Here is a 22,017-nt window from a genome sequence, read left to right on the forward strand (position 1 = left end):
CCTGGCTGGGATGATTTAGGTGGGGCTGTCCTGCTTTGAGCAGGGGTTTGGACTAGGTGACCTCCTGAGGTCTCTTCCAACCTTAATCATCTATGATTCTATGAATAGCCAAATATGGGTTTGTGGGGGTGGGGGTGGGGGTGGGAATCCTACCTAAGGCAAAGTGGCACAACTCAACCCACCTTACTCCTGACTAACTCTTTGGCAGACTCACTGCTGAAGACCCAGATTGCTCGCTTCCACAGAACCCCAACACAGTTTTCAATACACCACAATCTCAAAGAGGTTACAACCTAAATCCCTGACCCTGGAATGAGTGCCACCTAGGCTAGCTGTGGTCCCGTGTGGCACCATATTGAAGTTACGATCCATGTGAACGGATCCAACTACAGGACTGGGGCCAAAGTTCACACTTTCACACAACGAGCGGGGGGCAATAGATGAACAAAAGAAGTGAACCTGTGAGAGTATATGGCTCCTCAGTAAGGCATGTATTATGTAATTCACCAGATTACAGTTGTCCAGTGATATTTATGGCGACAGTGGCAATGAGTGGCTGACTTCTATACAACTGTAACTCTTTGTCCTAACCAGGTTTCAAGAGTTTTCTACTGCTGTCTCAGAAAGAGGTCTGTACTTTACAAATTAATGCAAGAATGGTTTTGCAACAAACAATCTGAACAAAAATAAGAACCGACAGTGCCAGACCATGCACAGCTGTACAAGGGGGTGGGCTGGAATGGGAAGTATACATTCTTATCAATGAGCACAGCCACTCCCCTGATAGTGCCCTGGAAGAGGTGGACAGTTGAGATAGGGAGTGCACCGTAAGCAGGGTGGCAGAGCATGAACTCCTGATGGGGAATTCTGAGGCAGAAAGCTACATTTCCTCCAAGAATCTCACTGCAGCTCAGCTTTTTTGCACTTCTGCCAGCACAGACTCTAAAAATTGCGTTTGCGGAGTTCTGATATGATTGTTTTTCATGATTTCTGTATCAAACATGCTTTTCCCCCCCCCTAACTGCCAACCCTGCAAAGAAATTAGGAACTGAGAGTCAGTCTGGGTCCTTTCATTCTTGTGCATCATCACCAGTTAAAAGATACTCTAGGCCAAATTATGCCCTCAGCATATACCTGCGCAACAGTATTGCCATCAGCCAGTCTGCATAGAAGTAGCTGACTGGAATTTAGCAAACAACTCCCTGATGAACAAGGAGGATTACGATCCAGCTCACTGTCTCTTAGCTGTGTTGGTTCTACATGGCTAATAGTCATAAAAAGGCAGTGACATGTCACTTGTCACTAAAGTCATCAGTACTGGCTTTGAATAGATTCAGGGAGCATGTCTGATGAAAGAGAATATGCCACTGATACAGTCACTTTTCAGAGGACAAAGCACATTAAAAACCATAATCTCATACTTACTTTTAACATCATAAAACCCCCTTTAAACATGACATGAAATAATAGTTTATTTAAATGGTTAAACATGCAATTCTAGCATTTAAAAATAAAATCTATTATTAAGTAAAGCACACAACTCATTTTTTAAAATTACTAACCTCTTTAAACATTTTAAAATAATTCATATTAGTTATCACAGCTAAAGAATTTCAAATCTAATTTAACTAACTACGAAAAAGATGCACCTTCACATCACTTTCCCAAGCCATAGGGTTCCACGAAGTCCAGTCACATCTGCAGCATCTACAATGAGCAGTCACATCTTGTTAAGTCTTGACCACGTCCCTTTAACCTCCTCTAAAGTTTGCCCTCTAGGTAGTCAAACCAAAGTAGTGGTTTGTCAATTAAAAGAGCAGGGAATAAGAACTCCAACATAAACAATCTGCAATCAAGTCCCCAATTTCCCTTCAACAGTCTAATTTCTTAAGTTGCAAGATCAAAGGCAACTATACAGCAGGGCACAAACAAAATTTGAACACTTGTAAACAGTTAATAAGAAAATTATGTCTAATGATTATGTCTATTATACATTGTACAAAAATGAGAGGGTTCTTTATCAAAGCCATCCACAGCACAGTCTGTTTTCGGCACTAAAGTTCCACTTTCATATTTGACTACACTGGCTGGAATCAGGTTTACTGAGTACATATAGAAATCGATAAAAAAAACTACCATCAAGAATAATATTTTAGAAAGTTTTTGCAATGGACTGAATACCAGATACTGGGAAATCATGTTGGATTAAATAGCAAATATGATTTCTTGATGGAGGCTATCAACTGGTATTACTGTTAAACTGGAATATTGAGAACAAAATGTCACTGTAGCTTTAAAATCATGACTAAAAGATTAGCAATCTATTGTCTATCACCCCAGGGAAACAGAAGAGACAGTCATCAACATGCAACTCCCACAGATGTGTAAATTCCAGGTGTGAAATTTACATGGCTTCCTGGTGTCAATAGGACACTCAAAGAGCTGACTAAGAAAAAGTCTATAAGGTTCATAAACAAAAGTATCTGGAATTTGGTTTTGCTCTTTTTAAATTAACATTTTAGGCCCTGTCAGTTTAGGTTTAGACCACACAAAATAGAACAGAGTAAAAACACTAATAGTTACATGAATTATTGGTGGCATTAGTTCAGCTCAACTGTAGAGCAGTTCATTTATCAAAGATAACTTAAAGCCAATGGAAACAGATCAAATGGTGTAGGTGATTTGATTGGCTTTATGCTGACTTTCATGTATAGACCTAATGCAGAACTGAATGAAAAACTTTTGACTGTTTTAAGTGGCTCAGCATCTTCCTTTCACAGTGAGGCCCTCGTATAAACGAGATCTTTGATCCTTGCCAAGATTTAGTGAAATCCCCCAATTTTTAAAAACGTATTTCAAACTTTTGATATCTTCTCAAGAAAAACAAAAAGAACTATGTGAGTTTCTATAACATTAAGAAGCCACTTCATGAATACAACCCACTGATCACTTTCTCTCTAAATCAACTTAAAAGTATCATTGAAATTGTCTGAACAACGCCTGCAATCGAGCCTGTAACAGTCAGTTACAGCAATTGGGACAAAACCACAACAGAAACCCTGGACTTAAATACTGTTAGCAAACATTACATCAACACTGGAACTGGGGTTGCCAACATTCTACTTGCACAAAACCGAACACCCCAGCCCCTCCCCTTCTCCGAGACCCTGCCCCTGCTCACTTCATTCCCCCCCGCCCCCACCGTTTGCTCTCTCCACCCTCCCTCACTCATTTTTCACTCGGCCGGCTCAAGGGCTTGGGGTGTGGGAGGGGCTGAGGGCTCCGGGTGGGGGTCCAGACACTGGGGTGGGGCAAGAAATGAGTTCAGAGTGCAGGAGGGGCTCCAGGCTAAGGCAGGGGTGTGGGAAGAGTTATGGGCTCTGGACTGGGGATGCGGGGGTATGAGGCTCTGGAGTGGGACCAGGGATGAGGGGTTTGGGGTACAGGAGGGGGCTCTGGGCTGGGGCAGGGGGTTGGGGCCCGGGAGATGGACTGGGGTGCAGGCTCTGGGTGGCACTTACCTCAAGCAGCTCCCAGAACAGCGGCACATCCCCCCTCCAACTCCTATTCGGAGGCACAGCCAGATGACTGTGTGCACTGCCCTGTCCGCAGGCACCACCCCCACAGTCCCAGCCCCACTGCACGACACCGCCAACTGGACAGTCAACAGCAGAGCCGCCAGGATCTTTTTTTGACCAGTTGTTTCGATCGAAAACCGGACACCTGATCACCCTAACTGAAACCCAAACAGTGCTAACTGCATAGCAGTTTCAGGAATTCTGCTCTTAATCATCATAGAGGAAAGAGCATTCAACCTTCTGTACTGTTTCAACCAAAGCAGCATAAACTCCCTTCACTGCAAAGTCCTAGAGGCAGAAAATCTAAACACAAAACAAAAACTTGCTTGACTTCAGCATAACACTAGCGTCAGACATCCGCCACACCAGCCACAATACACTGACATGGACATCGTCACCAAAATCCAAAGAATGCTCAAGCTACTAGCATTGTCTATACTAAACAACACTTAACACACCAATTTATGAGTCACTGGGAACAACAAATTGAAAAATGAAGCTAGTCTTCTACAAATCCCTCAACAAAGCTATCACAACACTAGCAGAGTACTTCATCACAGTGTAATGTGCAAAGGCAAGGCAGACTCTTACTAAATACAATAATTCCTCACTTAACATCCTCCCGCTTAACTTTGTTTCGAAGTTACGTTGCTGCTCCATTAGGGAACATACTCATTTAAAGTTGTGCAATGCTCCCTTATAACGTCGTTTGGTTGACTTTACAAGTTCCTCTTCTCCGCCTCCCTCCCAGCACTTCCTCCACTGCCAAACAGCTGTTTGGCAGCAGTTAGGACTTTCTGGGAAGGAGGGAGGGAGTGAGCAAGTGGGGAAACTCCCCCCTCTCCCGGCAGGCAGGGCCACCCAGAACGCAGGGGCTTTAGGGGCTGCAGGGCCTTGGGCTCAGGGGGCCCCAGGGCCCTGGCCTGCAGCCCTAAAGGCCCTTTCGGACTGCGGCCCTACGAGCACGGGCCGGAGGACACAGGAGGAGCAGTATGAGAGAGTACAAAAAAGATACAGTACATCCTCAAATTATCCAATAATCAAAGATTTAATACCAAAAAGTAACAAAGAAAAGCAGGCATAGTTCTTGGAGGAAACTAAGGGGTTGGCAGAGGTATCATCACACCTCTCAGAAAATCACGAAAGGTAACAACTGAAGACAGGGAATAAAACACCATGAAGCCCGGGAATATCACTTAAGCTTCCTCTGATAGATACCCACAGTCTCTCTCCTTTTCACACTTGGGCAGCACTTGCCAACAGAACATTAATTTATTGAAAAACTGATTTGAATTCAATTTGCCTTCCCCATCTCTACCTCCCATCCTTTTAACTGCAGCTCAAATCAGACCCTTCTCTCTTCCCCTTCCACTCAAGGTCACTGACCTAATTGCTGCTACTGATCCTCTTCCTCATTTCCTCAGAGAACAATTGGCAAATCAGTGCAGCACAGACAGCTCTGACTGTCTTTGCTTTGCTACTTTGACCTTGAGCCAACCCTAGCTTTATTTTATTTAAAAAACGGATATTTTTGTTTTCTTCTCCATTATTCTTTTGAATAATAAAATATATATATTTTATATATATATACACACACACACACACACAGGGATTTCACTTAAGCCTAGAGATCAGCTTGGGGAGATCCCTTTGTAGATTTGGGGCTTTGAATTACAGTATATCTATAGACAGTTTTTAAAATGTGTATTACACACTAAAGACTACAACAGATCCTTCAGAAATAATTGGGCCGATCACCAAGCAGGTAATTAGCAAAAGCATATTGATATGGAGAGTAAAAAAAAAAAAAATCAATTGAAAGTAACTATATACATGTGCAGAAGTACTAATAGCCAGTAGCCAGTTTGAAATGTTGATGTTTTTTTCCTACTTCACCACCATATCTAGGCTAACCAGCTCCAAATCCTAGGTTTTAAATAAAAACTACTTCTAGTTTTCTGACCTTAAAAAAAGAGAATGGTGGGGAAATGGAAAAAATGGAGGAATAACAAAAGTATATGATATATGCTTGTATAACAGAGAAATGTCAAAAGCAATGTTTTATGAAAAGCAGGCTGGGAAAGACTTCACAGAACAGGACCTTGGATACTAAGTTTAACACAGAGCCATTACCATGGCTGAATTTAAAACTTAGAAAAGAAAGAACTCGTAAAACAATGTGATGCAACTTTCAATATAGCAGTGTAAATAAAAGCCACTAATACCTAAAGTATAACTTTCTGGTTTTGCTTTCCTTGTTTTTCAATGATCCCCTTAAAAGTAGAAGTAATTTACATTTGAGGTTCACAAATTTGTTGAAGGAAATAATTAAGTCTCAAATAGCCAGAGATCTTTGATTTTTCTATTCTTGGAGCAGAATGGTGCAAGTGAAACTGCCACAGTCTCTGTTTTGTGTTATCCAAAATTGCAGTGTTGATTCAGAATAGAGAGACTAGCCCCTTTTCTTAGCCACTGAGAAGATCAGTGTTTCATGATGCTTAGTCTGAAGTTGGACTTTTCCTGTATATTATAATGTCAAAGCAAATTCATGTCAACTGTCTTTTGGAACAAGTTTTATAACTTGAAGGAACACACAACAAACAAGGGTTCTTCCCATTTCTTTAAATTTCATTTTTCTATACATAGAGATCCTAATGTTAAAAACATTTACAATTGCATAAGATTAATGGAATTGTAGATTTCAAGGCCAGCAGGGACCATTGTGATCATGTCTGGCTCCTGTGGTCCGCAAGACTTTCCTTAATTAATTCCTGCGTCAAGTCCAATTGCCAAGGCTGACGTAGAGAATTTATTTTAGAAAATCATCCGATCTTGATTTTAAGATGTCCAGTGAAAGAAAATCCACAAACCCTTAGTAAATTGTTCCAATGATTAATTATTCTCACTGTTAAAAATTTGCACCTTATTTCCAGCCTATATTTATCTAGCTTTAACTTTCAGCCATTGGATCTTGTCACACCTTTGTCGACTAAACTGAAGAGCCCACTTTTGTCAATTTTCTTTTCCCCATGTATGTACATATAGACTGTGATCAAGTCTTTAAACTTCTCTTTGATATAATAAAAAGATCAAACTCCTTGCGTTTCTCACTATAAAGGCACATTTTTCAATTTTTTATTCATTCTTGCGGATCTTCACTGAGCCCTCTCCAATTTTCAAGAAGAATATTAAATTGCGAACAATAGAACTGGACACAGTATTCTACTAGTGGTCACTCCACTGTCAAATACAAAGGTAATATAAGATCCCTACTCCTCCTTAATATCCCCTCATCTACACATCCAAATATATATTAGCCATTTTAGCCACGGTGTTGCATTGTGAGCTCACGTTCAGCTATTTAAGAGGAAACTATATATACAAATTAGAATGTTGAATTCCTTAGTGAAACTACGTGCCAACTCCTGTGTTTCCAAGCGCTGTCAGGTCTTTGTTAGGTTTTGACTGAGTATGAAACAATTTGATACAGAATTTTCCTCCAGAAAGGAAAGCTAGTCACTCAGCAAATCCCAATTTCTCAATTCGACTCTCCTCAGGGTACACTGTGGCATGTAAATACTAAAGGGATTTTCAAAAACACTCATCATTGAACTAAGTCTGCTCCCACTTACATAAATTACAATCTTGCTACAGACTTCAAGGAGAGCAGTAAGTAGCATGTTTGAAAATCCTGCCATAAAGTTACATGAAGGGAAGGGAAGGAAGGTATTTTAGTTTGATGCCATTTCTACATGAGCCTTGTTTCCCTCCTAAAAAGTCTCACTACTGCTATCACCAATGTAGGAGGAGCTGTAGTGCAGATGAGGTGCTAGCTTCTTAATAGTCATTGTGTCATATAGACCTGCTCAAACCTGGGTTAGATGATAGAGAAATTAGAACACTGGTAGGCTAGTCTGCATGAGCCCTATCACCATTACAACCACTGGTGAGTCACACAGGGGGTAGCAACAGTGACATGAGGCAGATGTAGACAGTGACACTGTCTCATAAACAATAAAACAATGTTATAAGCATATAGCAAATTGATTATATTTCATATATGGCATACACACAACATTTTAAAAATAATGACATACTCTGACAAATGTAGTCACAAATAACTACTGTGATACAGCAGGGCTAGGGAGCAGTAGGAGAATGGTAGAGGGGAGATATAAAAGCCCTAGGCCAAGGGTCGGCATCCTTCGGCACGCAGCCCATCACGGTAACCGGCTGGTGGGCCACAAGACATTTTGATGACATTGACTGTCTGCAGGTATGGCCCCCCACAGCTCCCAGTGGTCGCAGTTCACCATTCCCGGCCAATGGGAGCTGTGGGAAGCGGCGAGCTGGCAGCTCCCACTGGCCGGGAAGGGTGAATCATGACCACTGGGAGCTACGGTGGGGTGGAGGGGAGAGGAAGTTGTGCCTGCAGACGGTCAACGTCAGCAAAATGTCTCACGTCCCGCCAGCAGATTGCCCTGGTGGGCCATGTGCCGAAGGTTGCCGACACCTGCCCAAGGCTAATTAAGGCATGGTTCCCTGTAGACTAGGAAAAGTTACTACAGGTTATAAAAAAAAAACTACTTCAGGCAGACAGGGTGGAGTGAGGAAGGAGAAAGGACTGGAGTTTGGAGGTGTGTTGCTGAGAACTGAAAGACCAGAGAACCCCAGCAGAGCATGGAGATTCCCTTCCCCAGGGTCAAGCACTGAGGGTAAACCTAACCAAGGGGGAAGAGGGTAAGAAACCTGCAGAGGTTGCGAGGGACTGAGGCTCAGAGTGAGGAGAAAACCCAGACCCCTTCCCCGCTTCCTTTCTCTACCACCTTCCCGGGCGCACAAAGAGCAGGGGCAAGGAGTGGCATCCTAGCCCCCCACCAAGAAAAGTGGGACCCACTATACCAACATCAGCCATTTTGTCACACTACATAGGTTGATACAGATACATTAAAATATGCTAATTCATTATCTGAAGGTTAGAAAAGAGGCAGTTAATTAATACCATTTTCTACTACAAGTATTTGAGTGTAAATGCCAATGTATTATTTCAATGGACGGCCAATTTCAATTTTGTAGAGAGAGAGAGAGAGAGAGAGACATGTGTGTGTGAGTGTGTACGCATGAGTGTGTGCACATGTGTACACTTTTGGTAACCAGTATGGTTAACCAGTTCAGGAGCTTCTTAAGGCATATCATTCTTTTACTGCTACCTGTAACAATAACCACCACTTCCTAAAAGGGCTTAGCACCACACTACAAAAGGGGTAGAAAACTACTGAGTGGAATCCTCACTCCACTGAAGACAGTGGGAGACTTGCCATTGACTTCAGTGGAGCCAGGATTTCGCCCATCATCTATAAAGAATATATACTACCGTACAAGCTGTTCAGAGTGGATTTCTATGCTTCCTGCCTATGAACAAACCTATAAGTCAGACCGATATCAATTTTCCCCATCGCTTCTGTAAAGCCATAAGATACATTGCACATGCCTTTATTATTACAGTGGAAAACAGGATTTTCCTTTAAACATGTGAACCCTCAACTGAAAAGCAAATTAGATAACACTTCTCTCTAAATTTCAGTAAGTGATTTTTTAAAAAGATTGATTTGAATAATTAAATAAATCCAGTCAGATGAGATTGTTAGAGGGGGGAATAAAGATTGTTTTAAATTTCCTTGATCAGAGAGGCACAGTCATGTTATAAAAGAGGGCTCATAAAATTGATTACTCTGTTTATTAGGTCTGCAAGGAGACTAGATAAAAAGGAAATTAATTTGAATTTGTGCATGCACCAGTTGAGCTGAGCTTACTTAAACTGATTGAAGTAGACTGTAAATACAATTGATGTTTACAGAGCTTTGGCACATTTGCTAATTTACTCTGTATGCAATATAGTAACCACAACAAAACTTTAACCACACTAATATTTAAGGATAGAAAGAAAAAATGAAAGGAGGAACTGTTTTATTACAATGGATACATTATTTGCATTCCATCCTCATGTTCTTTCTCATTAGATAACAGATACAGCACCTCAATCCTCTGCCTTTTAATCAGATATCAAGAAAATATAAGATTCTCGCATGGGGTAGAGGAACTATTTCTCTTTCCAGAAGTTAGGTCTGAATGTAATGTCAGTCTTGTGATGGGAGTCAGTTTGTCTTCGCCTAGCGAATCCAAACCACAACCTACCACTAGCTATCCCAGCTTTCTTAGTACTACCCTGTACTATTCCACTTGGCCAAGTCAGTGTAATCACTTCTATGAAGGAAACGACTTAGACTAAGATACTTCATTACGAAGTTCCGTGAATTTGGACAGCTAGATGTACGATTTCACCTGAGGATAGCAAGCAGCTTGTTAAATGTAAAACCTTTTTCTAAAGTGGCATATTTTTACAAGAACAGCTGGACGCTTGGATTTTTAAGATCCAGAGGCATATTTTGGGTATATAAGTGCAGGGGAGGAATTCAAAAAGTAGTAGGTTTGTTCAGAGATAAAAATCCAATTCTGGTGTTATCATTTATCAGCTTGTATTCAGTAACTGATATCTTCAACTACCCTGTGAGGATTTTCATCTGACATTTGATTTATGGTCTTTACCTTACCTCCAATGCAACTGAAAAGAAACCAAATATATTATTATTATTATCATCATCTACAATGCCAATTAGTTGTATTAGTGAGACTTAAGATTAGGGACCAAATTCATGGTCTATTTTGGTCGATTTCACAGTCAGAGGATTTTTTAAATTGTAAATTTCATGATTGCAGATATTTAAATCTGAAATGATGCTGTAACTGTAGGAGACCTGGCCCAAAAGGGAGTTTTAGGGGGTAATTGAAAGGTTATTGCAGGGGGCAGCCAGAGAGCAGTGAGTGCTGGCTGGGAGCCCAGCTTTGAAGGCAGTCTTGCCACCAGCAGCAGCACAGAAGGAAGGATGGCATGGTATGATATTGCCACCCTTACTTCTGTATTGCTGTCTTCACACCTGGGACCTCAGCCAGCAGCCTCCACCCACCCAGTTATGAAGGCAGCAGCACAGAAGTACGGGTAGTAACACCTCAACCCCCCTACAACAACCTTGTGACCACCCTCAGATCCCCCAGTTTGAGAAACGCTGGTTTCCCCCACAAAATCTGTATAGCAGAGGGTAGAAGTACACTAAAGACCAGATTTTGCAGTCCATGACGCATTCTTCATGGCGTGAATTTGGTAAGGCCCTACTTGAGATACAATAATCTATATGAATGTGTGGTCTATCTGTATAGGTATTGTACATTCATTCGCACACTCACACAGAGTACGTACGCATACTAGGACTGTGTAACAGTATGACTAGTATCATGTTCTTCCATGAAAATAGGCAGCTGAGAAAGCCTAAGACACATATAATCCCACAAGCATTCATTCATAGGAAAGTGTGTTCCTGTGACCAGAGGTGAAGGTAAGCCGGTCCGAGTCTACTATGCCGGACCGGCATCCCCAGGTGACGATTTAAAGGCCCTAGGGCTCCTGGCAGTGGCTGGAGCCCCGGGCCCTTAAAATTGCTGCCAGAGCCCCCAGGTAACGGAGGTGGCTGGGAGCCCCGGGCTCCGTCGACGATTTAAAGGGCCTGGGGCTCCCCTGCGGAAGTGGAGAAGCCAGACCAGTCCTAATTGTAAACTAAAAAAGACTTTAAAAATGTCAAAAGGAAAATCTCATTTCAACTGTGGTCTTAAAAAACCTTTGATCAAAATGTTTATTTTGCCATTGTCAAACTGTCAGTGCTTGTTTTCAATTCCCATCTCAACCTCTATTTAAAAGATAAACATTGCAATGCACTTACATGGCATTTTCCTTTTCTAGCTTACATTTAGGAAGGGAAACATTTAACTAAGGCTATGTCTACATGGCCCCACAGTTCAGAATAAGGGGCATGAAATGAATGTGTACTCATGTGCTGCGCTGTTGTTCCTCCCACTCCCACCCCATCCCCGGTGATCACTGTGAGCAAACTAAAAGATACCTAGTTCATGTTAATGCCATCCTCTTAAACAGGACTAAGTTAATGCAAACTAGGAATCTTTTTGTTTGTGCTCACAAAATCCACATGGGGGAGTTACAGTGTAGCACTTTGTAGTCCTAACTGCAGGGCCGTGTAGTCAGGATCACTGTATGGGGTCCACGCGAGCAGATCCTGATTCAGGATCAGGGCCTAATAGAGAATAAAAGGAGCTTTCTTGATTTTTTATCTGAAAAACATATTATTTCAGCCATCTTCTGGGAGCCTAACATCTCCTTGCAGAAACCTCAAAGAGGTCATTTATTTTTTAAACAGAACTGGATTAGAAGTTCAGTGTGTGTCTGTACGGGGGGTTTGGGGAAGTTGGCTTTAAGATCAGCAATTTCGGGGTATATTTATTTAGCTGAATTATAGTAACTGGAGTTTTATATCCTAACACAGGGTTTCTCAAACTTCATTAACCCTCCCCACCCCCCAAAACAACCAAAATTACTACATGACCCCGGGAAGGGGGACTGAAGCCTAAACCCCATCACCCGGGGGGGGGGGGGGAGAGATGGCAAAGCCAAAGTCCAAGCCCCGCTGTTCTGGGGGGCACCAAAGCTTGAGGGCTTCAGCCCTGGGCAGTAGGGCTCAGATTCGCTTCAGCCCTGAGCCCCAGTAAGTCTAACACCAGCCTTGGAGACCCCATTAAAATGGGATTGTGACCCACTTTGGGGTCCTGACCCACAATTTGGGAACTGCTGTCCAAATGTGTCCAGTTTTGAGCCCCACACTACAAGGATGTGGAAAAACTGGAAAGAGTCCAGTGGAGGGCAACAAAAATGATTAGGGGGCTTTAGCACATTACTGACCTTAATGGAGTTATCCAGTTTATACCAGCTGAGACCCTCATTCAGTATCTCTAATTAACATATAGGGCCTGTTCTCCTTTCACAACAGTGTAAGTCAGGAGTAGCTCCATTAAATCCACTAAAGTCTACAGAGTTACCCAGGTGTCTGACTGGCATGAGATGAGAATCCAGCTCCTAATATTTTTAATATATATCAGTCTCTCTCATCAGAAGGGCTCTTCAATTAGCAATAAGACCCCAAAACAGCCGTATTCCTCTGCCATTTCGGAGCTATTGAATTTTCACTGGTAAAGTGCTTGGGTAAAATCCTAGCACCATTGAAGTCAATGAGAGTTTTTCCATTGACTTCAGTGGGGCCTAATATATCACATAACTTACAAAACTCAAGCTTTTAAAAACAAGACAATAGTTAATTGCATGGTAACTCTTACACTGCTTATAGAACATAAATCACATTTTTACTCAAGCACAAGACATGTACATTCCATTAGAACAAACAACCTTAACTCTGACCCTCAATGAAATATTTTCTTCATTAATCTCAAAACAAAGAGAAAAGCCATCTGAAAACGTACCAAAATATTTATATAACTATGATTCACATATATAGGTGACCTTAACGTTAAGTCCATGCATGAACATAATTTTATCATAAATTAATATTGTTGGATGTTTTGCTATTAAATGTCTACGCAACATTCTAATAGTATTCAAGAAACGTCATTTCTAACCAATTAACAACAACAAAAATATAGTATCAACTGATATAAGCATAAAATCCTTATTACTTACTATCTCCAAAAAGAACCTAGATATCAAAATTAAAGTATCAAAATAATACATTAAAATTAAACAACAATCTAGACAGGTAACAATTTTTGAGTACTGTTTGATGTGCTAAGAATTACGCACATCATCTTTTTTTTGTTACACCGCCTCCCCCAAGTCCCAAGTCCCATTCCAGCCTACTTGTTTGGCTCATGCATCTGTTATGTCTACACTTTTAGACTTCAAACCCTTTGGAGCAGATACTCTCATTTCCTATATATTTATACAGCACTTAGTAAAATGTGGTTTCAACTTGGGGGAGCCTCTTGGCACTACTGACACATCTATGATAAATATTGACCAAGATTTTTCAAAAATGGCAAGTGATTTGGGGGACTTTAATTTTCAGAGCCCAACCTGAGACACTAGGAGTGGTTTGATGCTCAGCACTTGAAAATCAGGCCCCTTTTAAGATGTCTCAAGTTGGACACCTAAAATCACTAATCACTTTTTAAAATCTTTGCTAATGTGTCTGCCTGTTACATTCGCAGTGTAAAATTTATTCTCTCCTCATCACAGATCAGATACCTACATAACTGAAAATAGAACTCTTACCCTACAGCTCCATCAGGGCCAGGATCATGAAATCCAGACTGAGAACCAGCCTCTGATACGGTTAGACATTTGTGGTGCAAGGAAACTTCTTTTAATGGATAGCTGGATCAAATCTAGTAACAGGGCTCTCTTGGCCATACAAGAGCTACGAGGCTGACATTTGTCATAAATTCATAGATTCCAAGACCAGAGGGGACCACTGTAATCATCTAGTCCAACCTCCTGTACAACACAGGCCATAGCACTTCCTCAAAATAATGCCTAGAGTATAGCTTTTAGAAACAACATCCAACCATGATTTAAAAATGGTCAGCGATGGAGAATCCACCACAAGCCTTGGTAAATTTTTCCAAAGATTAATTGCTCTCACTGTTCATAATTTCTAGTCTGAATTTGTTTAGCTTTAACTTGTAGGCACTGAATTATATTATACCTTTCTCTGCTAGATTGAAGTGCCCATTATTAAATATTTGTTCCCCATATAGATACTTATACACTGTAATCAAGCCATCCCTTGAATCTCGTCTTTTTTGGCTCAAATCTTTATCACTATGTTATGCACAGGATGATTTAGGGCAGGGATCAGCAACCTTTGACATGCGGCTCGCCAGGATAAGCTCCCTGGTGGGCTGGGCCCGGCCAGTTTGTTTACCTGCTGCGTTCGCAGATTTAGCTGATTGCGGCTCCCACTGGCCACGGTTCACCGCTCCAGACCAAATGGGGGCGGCGGGAAACAGCAACCAGTACATCCTTCGGCCCACACCGCTTCCCGTAGACCCCATTGGCCTGGAGTGGCGAACCGCGACCAGTGGGAGCCACGATCAGCTGAACCTGTGGACGTGACAGGTAAACAAACTGATCTGGCCCGCCAGGGTGCTGACCCTGGTGAGCTGCGTGCCAAAGGTTGCCGATTCCTGATTTAGGGAAACAATCAGCACTGGCCTTTAAACAATATAATTAAGGAGATGCACACCTGACTGACTGGAGCATAACGTGGGAAGATGAAGAACTCTGCAATGGAGCATCTATCCTCACCAGTGCATGGGAGAGGCTCTCCAGAGGCAGAGAAAGGAGCTCATACTGTGAGCGGGCTGAACCCCATGACATGAGCTCAGTAACACTCACCAATGAGATTTTTCTCTGTCCCTTGAAACTGTCTACTTGACTCAGACAGAAGCCTGTGGCTTCTGATTTCCCTCTTACTGGTTCAGGTAAGCCACTGGCATGGAATTTTCTGATCAAACTTGCACTGATTCACTTGTTAAAACCCACTGGAATGCAAAAAGCGCTTTTTATAGATTTTGGCTCAAGAAAATTATGTGAAGCTTTACTAGAACTGTTTTTTCTTGAGCCATTCTATCATTAAATTGTACAGACTCATTCACCTTTAAGACAGGTCAATATAGATTGGGCAGACAGATTCCGTTTAGCAGATTAGAGTCTTGGTGCTACCAGAAAATGGAAAAGTTCAGAGGAAAATATCAATGCAAGTTATGCTCTTGGCTAGTTCCGGTTAGTAAAAGAACAGCCACACATTTCAAGAAGAGAAAAGCCCAAGTGATGTTCTCATTTCCTTCCAATCCCACAAGTGAGAGAAGGCAGAAAATGCTAGAGGTAAAATGTTGGCTGTTTGACTGGTGTGAAGCTGAAAATTTTGATTTTATGAAAAATTGGGCCACATTCCACTAGAAGTAGGGACTGTATGAACAGGACAGCCTGCATCCCAGAGGTGTGGAGGCGGAGGGTACTAATCTTCTGGGTTGTAGACTAGCTGGAGTAGCCAGGAGGGCATTTAACTAGCAACAAAAGGAAAGCTTTCAAAGGAGGCAAATTCAGTACAATTCAAACAGCTTACGGTGAACAAACTGAACTGGCGTGGCAAAGAATATGATGAGAACCAATTGAAAATTTTCATCTATACTAATTCTAGCTAATGCTGGGCAAAAAGCAAGAGGAACTCAAATTTCTCATTAATGAGAAGAAATTTGATATAATTGACATTACAGAAACCTGGCGGGATGATTCACATGATTGGCATGTTAAGGTCACGGTGTAGTAGGTTACACCTCCCTGGGGGCCCTGGGTGACAGGGTGGGTACCACTCTTCCCTTGGAGTTTGGAGAACAGTCCTCTTGAGCTACACTCAGAGCATCCACTCCCTTGTGGGGGAGATAAGAGGGGCATGAATTAGTTCAGAGGAAAAGGTCAGGATGCTCCCAGAGCCCATAAGAGGCAGAATCAAGGCTCTTCAGAAAGCCAAAGAGAAAAGAAAAGAATCGGTCCCACTCTTTCCTCAGAGAACTTGGGCTCCGAAGATTCTTAGGAGGTTTCCCCAGTGAACAATCCCTACTTCCAAAGGCTCAGAGAGCTCTAAGGTACAAACCAGTCCTTCAGTGCCACCCCTAAACTGAGCAAGGATTCTCTCTTTTAAAGCCCCGCCCCTTCCAGGCTTGACAGACCTGCGGGTGTGCCAAATGGGCTGATTGTGCTTTAACCCCATCTTGACTGAGGTGAGGATAATTTATCTAGGAAGGACAGAGGGGGTAAGAGGTAGAGTGTAGCATTTTACATTGAAGACATCATTAACTGTTGTAGAGTTATCAATAACTCAGAACCACAGGATCTTGAACACATATGGATTAATGTCCTAACAAAGTCCCAGAAAGGGCCTGGGTGGGGGTCTGGTGCAGACCACCAACTCAAACTAGAGAACAGAATCAGTTACTCCATAAGCACCTGTCTGTAATGTGTGAAAAAAATAATTGTGTAGTGGGTGACTTCATTTGGGGAAACATATGTTGGAGGTTTCATGCAACCAGTTAAAAAACCAAATTGGTTTCTAAACTTTATAGATGACAATTTTCTAATACAAAAGTTATTGCACTCAACATGAAGTAACTCTATTTTCAATCTCATTATAATGGATAAAGACTAATTAATTCACTGGTCTAGAAGTTTGTGGTTGCTTAGGGACCAGTGATCGTGACCTGATCACATTCACTATGGGCATACATTGGATAATAAATACACTTGGGCTAATTTCCCAAAGATGAGAGAAAGTATGAGTTAAATTCACTGGGAAGAAAAATCTAGACAGAAAAATGTGAATGCAAATTGGGTTCTTTAAAAAGTGTTTATAAGGCAGCCAATAAGCAATGATTCCAAAAACTCAAGGAAGAGAACAGCTTTGGCTAAAAGCCCATTCTGGTTCAGGGGATTGAAGGTAGCAATTAGAAAAATAACACATAACCAGAAAAAGGGGGAAATAGATATAACTCATATAAATGATAAGTTATGAAGTACAGAAAATTGATGTGGGAAACTAAGGACATCAGGAAAAAAATCCATGACTGGCAGGGCTAAGGACAATAAGGAATTAAGGAATTTAAGTATATTATGTACAAAAGAAATCATAGCAAAGACCAATACGTCCATTGCTAAATATACATGGTAAAACTGTTAAAGATGCCAGAGGCGGATTAAAGTTTCCTGGGACTTTGGGCCAGAGCACTTCCTGTTTTGCCCCTTCTGCTTGTGGCCCCGCGCACAGCTGCACCCCTTTCTGCCCCTTCCCCAGGGTCCGCACCTGTTCCACCCAGGGTCTTGGCTTGGGAACCACTGCAGGGGGGCTTCCCCCATCCCACAGCTTCTGCCAAGGTCGGGCCGGGGCTGCTAGGGGGAAGGGATTCTCTGTCCCGCGGCTTCTGCCAGAGACATGATCAGCCAGGGGCAGTGGGAGGTGCTTCGCCCATCCCACGGCTTCTTCCAGGAATGGGTTCAGGGGACACTGGGGGAGAAGGGGTTCCTCCACCCCGCACACCTGGCACTGTTGCTGGGACTCTGGGCTTCCACACCAGGTGGCAGATTTTTTTTTTCCACGGACCCCTCAGTTGGCCAGGGATCCTGGGCCTGGGCCCCATGGGCCCAGTGGCTAATCCGCCACTGATGATGCAGAAAACACAAATATTTTTGTTCTGAATTTGAAAGGAAGCAGAATGATGTACTTGTATCACATGATCATCAAACTTTCCTGTCTGTTAGTAATTAAGGAGGACATTAGACAACATCTAACAGGGATAAACATATTTATATCAGCAGGGTTGGATAGCTTGTATCCAAGAGTTCTAAAAGGGTTGGCTGAGCAGACCTCTAGCCCACTGATGTTAATTTTTTTAGTAAAGCTTGGAATATCAGGAACACTGCAAAAGACTGGAAGACTGTTAATGTTGTGCCAATAGTTAAAAAGGGAATGTCCCAGCTAACTATAGGCTGGTGAGGCTGACAACAATCCCAGGCAAAATAGTGGAAGAAGCCGATATGAGATTCAACTGATAAAAGAATTAAAGGATAGGAATATAATTAGGGCCTGTCAACATTGTTCTATGGAAAATAAGTCTTGTCAAACAAATCTGATTTAATTATTTGATCAGATTACAAGTTTGGTTGATACAGGTAACTGTGTGATTATAATATACCTAGACTTTTGTAAAGCATTTGGCTTAGTACAGTGTGACATCCTGAGCAGAAATTCCTTAGAAACTTAATTTTTCAATGAAACAAGTTCCAGCAAATATTTTTTAATTTTAATTGAAAATCGGCATTTTTGTCTTTTGTCTCTCCCCGTCCCTTCCTCCTTTTTTTCCCCAAAGGAAAAAAGGGAGATAAAAAGGGGAAGAAAAAAAATCTGTGGACAATGGTAAAAGAAGAAAGAACAATTTGCAAAGAAAGGGGTATGGAAGGAAACTTTAGAAAGTTTATAAAATAGCCATCATCACAATGTTCCCCAGAAGCTAGAGATGATGAGGCAATAACACCGTTGTTGAAAAGGAGCCAGCTGGTCCCTAATATGGAATTGCCTGAGAGCTAGGCAGAATTCTCTGAATATATGAATTGCTACACCTACATATGATAGCCAATCCTTTGTTTCTGTAACAATGATGGGCCAACATATTTGGGATGAGGATTAGGTCTGTATATAAAAGGTCCTGATCTTCCCCTGTACTGAAGTTACGTAGGTCTTTTTCTGAAACATATCTTTAAGGCCTTGATCTACATGTTCCTTCCATAGGAGTCCACCAATATAGAGAAAGAATCAAAATTTAATCAAGAATTCTGCACCAGATCATTGACAACGTGCCCTGCAGGCTCTCGTTGGCATAACCCCCAACCCTGCAGACAGATGTATGATGTCTTGGAAAGTATCGTGCAAACATTTTGATACCATACCCAGCAAAATGGAAATTCTCCAGTACCCATTAAGACAGATCTCATGAAGAGAGAAAAATAATTTTGTAAATAATTTTGTAAGGACTCTAGCCTAATGTAAATGGACAGACAGTTCTAAATAAATATAAGAAAATTAATACACTTTCTTTAACAGAGGATGTCTGAGAGTAGATTCCTTCTATTGTAAAGAATTTTCTGGAGCAGCTAGCTAACACAGAATCCACTTTATCAGTGATAGCTTGCTTCTTTGCTGTTTTTCCTGACAATTTTTATAATTTGGTGAAGTTTATAAAAAGGATTTTCAGAAGTGACTGATAATATTTATGGACCTTTTATCAAATGAAACTGAGGGAGTTGGGACTGTCTTAGCCTTGAATTATGGTGCAGTGGAGACTTAACAACAGAACTCTTTCAACACATGCTGTGCTCCAGTTGTGACCAGGACTTAGGCCAGCAGAAAAAAATCTGAAAGTGGGGAGAATTGGAGAACAGCATTCTCAAGGTAAGTCCATGTTTGGAATTACTTTGGTTTACCTGGTCGTGAGACCTTTGAGCTGCTGAATGCTGCTCCTCGCAGGCTGCTGTCGAGAGTCTGAGGGTTTGAGTTACCATTGAGATCACGACATCCGACAGTTGATAAGTCTGGAATGAGAGGCAGAGAGACCCAGTCAGACCGGGTTACATGGCCTCAAAAGAGGAGCACTTGTCAGTTTTCCCTCTTGGCCTTCTCCAGTTTATCAACCATTTTTAATATCCTTTGAGATGGGAGGCTTATCTGAACCATAGGGGGATAAAGCTGTGATAGAAAGAGCTATAGAAGCAAAACTCACAAGGACTCATACTACTCAAATGGTGCACATGTGGTTGTGAGGCAGGTTGTACGAACTCAGGAAGCTAATAGGAGCCTCAAGACAACCTGGATCGGTGCTCAAAATTCTGCCATTTCAATGGGTACTTGTACGTGTTAAAGTCTGACAGAGTTGCAGCTGAATAGAATGCAGACAATTTACTTTGCCCTACAGCAAACAGAGCTTCTCCCTATACCAGGAATTTCCAGATGGTTTAAGTTCACTTTGCGCCAAGTAAGTGGAACAAAATGAGTTTGGTAGACCAAAGCATCCATCCCTTGGTCTTCTGGGAAGGTCAGGGTGGAAATTTTTATGGAATCAAACATGAAAGGTGTGCCAGAATATTTGTATCCACAGGAACCTTTTTCCTACACTCTTCAAATACCAGACATTTCTGTGCCTTCCTTTGTGTCTTTCCAGTGGAGCCTTGTTTCATACCCATCCCCCCCGAACAGCCTCCATGTGTCTAACTTACCGTTTGATTTTACCCAAGCTACATTTCAAGCTTCATCTGTTCTGCCCATCTTATGTCTTGTGTTCTTACTAATAAAACAATAAAATGTATCAGGATGAAATGATTTACTGAATTTCTTAATAAGTTATGTCCTTCTCCAAAGACTTTTGATAGCTCCTAAAACCACACAATAAATGTGTTTTTTTAACTAAAACATTTAATTTCTCAATCGATTTATACAATAAGGTATTTCCAACATCATTAGAGGTTAGCTTTCATGAATCCAGTCCTGATTTTCCATCTGTCTTGTACCATATACTTATTCTTGTTAGTACAAAGTGACTGTAAAACATAACAAATTCCAAATTCTATACCCACATGCATACTGTTTTACTACACCCATTTTGCACAAGTGTAAATGACTCTACAAGAGACAAGGCCATGGGGAAATCAGGCCTTCCATGTTGTTCCAATTAACTTTGATATGAACAATAGATGAACTATTCTTAAACTGACAAAAGCAGGACTATGATTGTCACAGAAATGTTGAATACATTTAATGGCAGAGGTGTGGGGGGGAAAAGTCATGGAAAGGAGGCAGTAGGACAGGGTATTGGAGAGTGAGCCCACACTGCACTCATCCCGTCAGCAGTGTCTCCTGTACTCTGGGGCTGGAACCAGCTCCCTACTCCAGGTTCTGCAGCCTGATGCACACGATAGGAAGACCACTAAGGTTAGGATGGAGGATAGAGGGAGGGACAGACCGGCCAAACCTGCATGCACCAGGTCACAACATCACTCAGTTTGGAAACACTTCACTTAGTTTGGGGTATTTCATGGACTTCCTTCAAATTCACAGTTTCCGTGACCACCATGACAAAACTATAGCACTAACTAAAAGTCAAAGCCATTACTATTGAGTTTGTCTAATGAATGTGTGCTCCCATATATTTATAGAATAATGAGAGATTTATGCTATTTCATGCCATCTAGCCATGCTGACAGCTTGAGATTAAGTTGTTTTTCTTTCATTTTTTCTCTTTGAGTGTTATGATCCCCTTCTATAAAACAACTCCAAAAACTGTGATTTTGTAAATATGGAATGCAGTACCCCAAATATGTTTGGAAGACTATACTGTTATAACCCCTCTTTCCAGACTTAACTGAAAAACTCATAGAATATTAAATACTAAAATTTTTAGCTCATATTCAATATCCTGATACTTGTGCATGCAACAAGACAAGTTATAATGGTACTGGTCTAGACAACAATTAACTGATCCATGTTCTAGCCCTTTGCAGGAATCATTGATTTTAACACATCCTGTAAAGCAGATAAAGGCTCCTACTATAGCTCTGATTTATTTAAATATTGTGTCTGCATATTTAATGCTCTCTATTCTTATTATACTCATAAATTTGTCAGACTAAGGTTTCTTACAAATGTTGGTGCACTGTATCATTGCCTGCTTTTATCAAAAGCTTTCTCAAAAATACTATTAGCAAAGCAACAGAACCATTTAAAGGCCATTCATCTTTTCACTTTTGCTATACAGAACTAGGTATTAATTATTATTATTATTATTGTTATTGTTTATTAAAGGCAATAGATTTGATACAGGTGGCTCCCCTACCCCATGCAGTGTCTTGCAGACTTCAGTGGGA

General features: G+C 41.4%; 1 protein-coding gene across 8 annotated transcripts in view; it reads right to left on the reverse strand.

Annotated features, from left to right (window-relative positions):
- TBL1X (transducin beta like 1 X-linked) overlaps nt 1–22,017 on the reverse strand; it is a 271,928-nt gene that overhangs the window by 89,038 nt on the left and 160,873 nt on the right. For 4 of the 8 annotated variants that reach the window (XM_075060629.1, XM_075060632.1, XM_032777665.2 and 1 more), the window contains one exon: nt 19,585–19,692. The exons of the other annotated variants lie outside the window; for them this stretch is intronic. The gene's annotated coding sequence lies outside the window, so the exon portion shown is untranslated. The remainder of the gene's footprint in view (nt 1–19,584; nt 19,693–22,017) is intronic. 8 annotated transcript variants of the gene reach the window in all.

Source organism: Chelonoidis abingdonii, chromosome 1 (genome assembly GCF_003597395.2).
Source record: "Chelonoidis abingdonii isolate Lonesome George chromosome 1, CheloAbing_2.0, whole genome shotgun sequence".
Lineage (NCBI taxonomy): Eukaryota > Metazoa > Chordata > Testudines > Testudinidae > Chelonoidis > Chelonoidis abingdonii.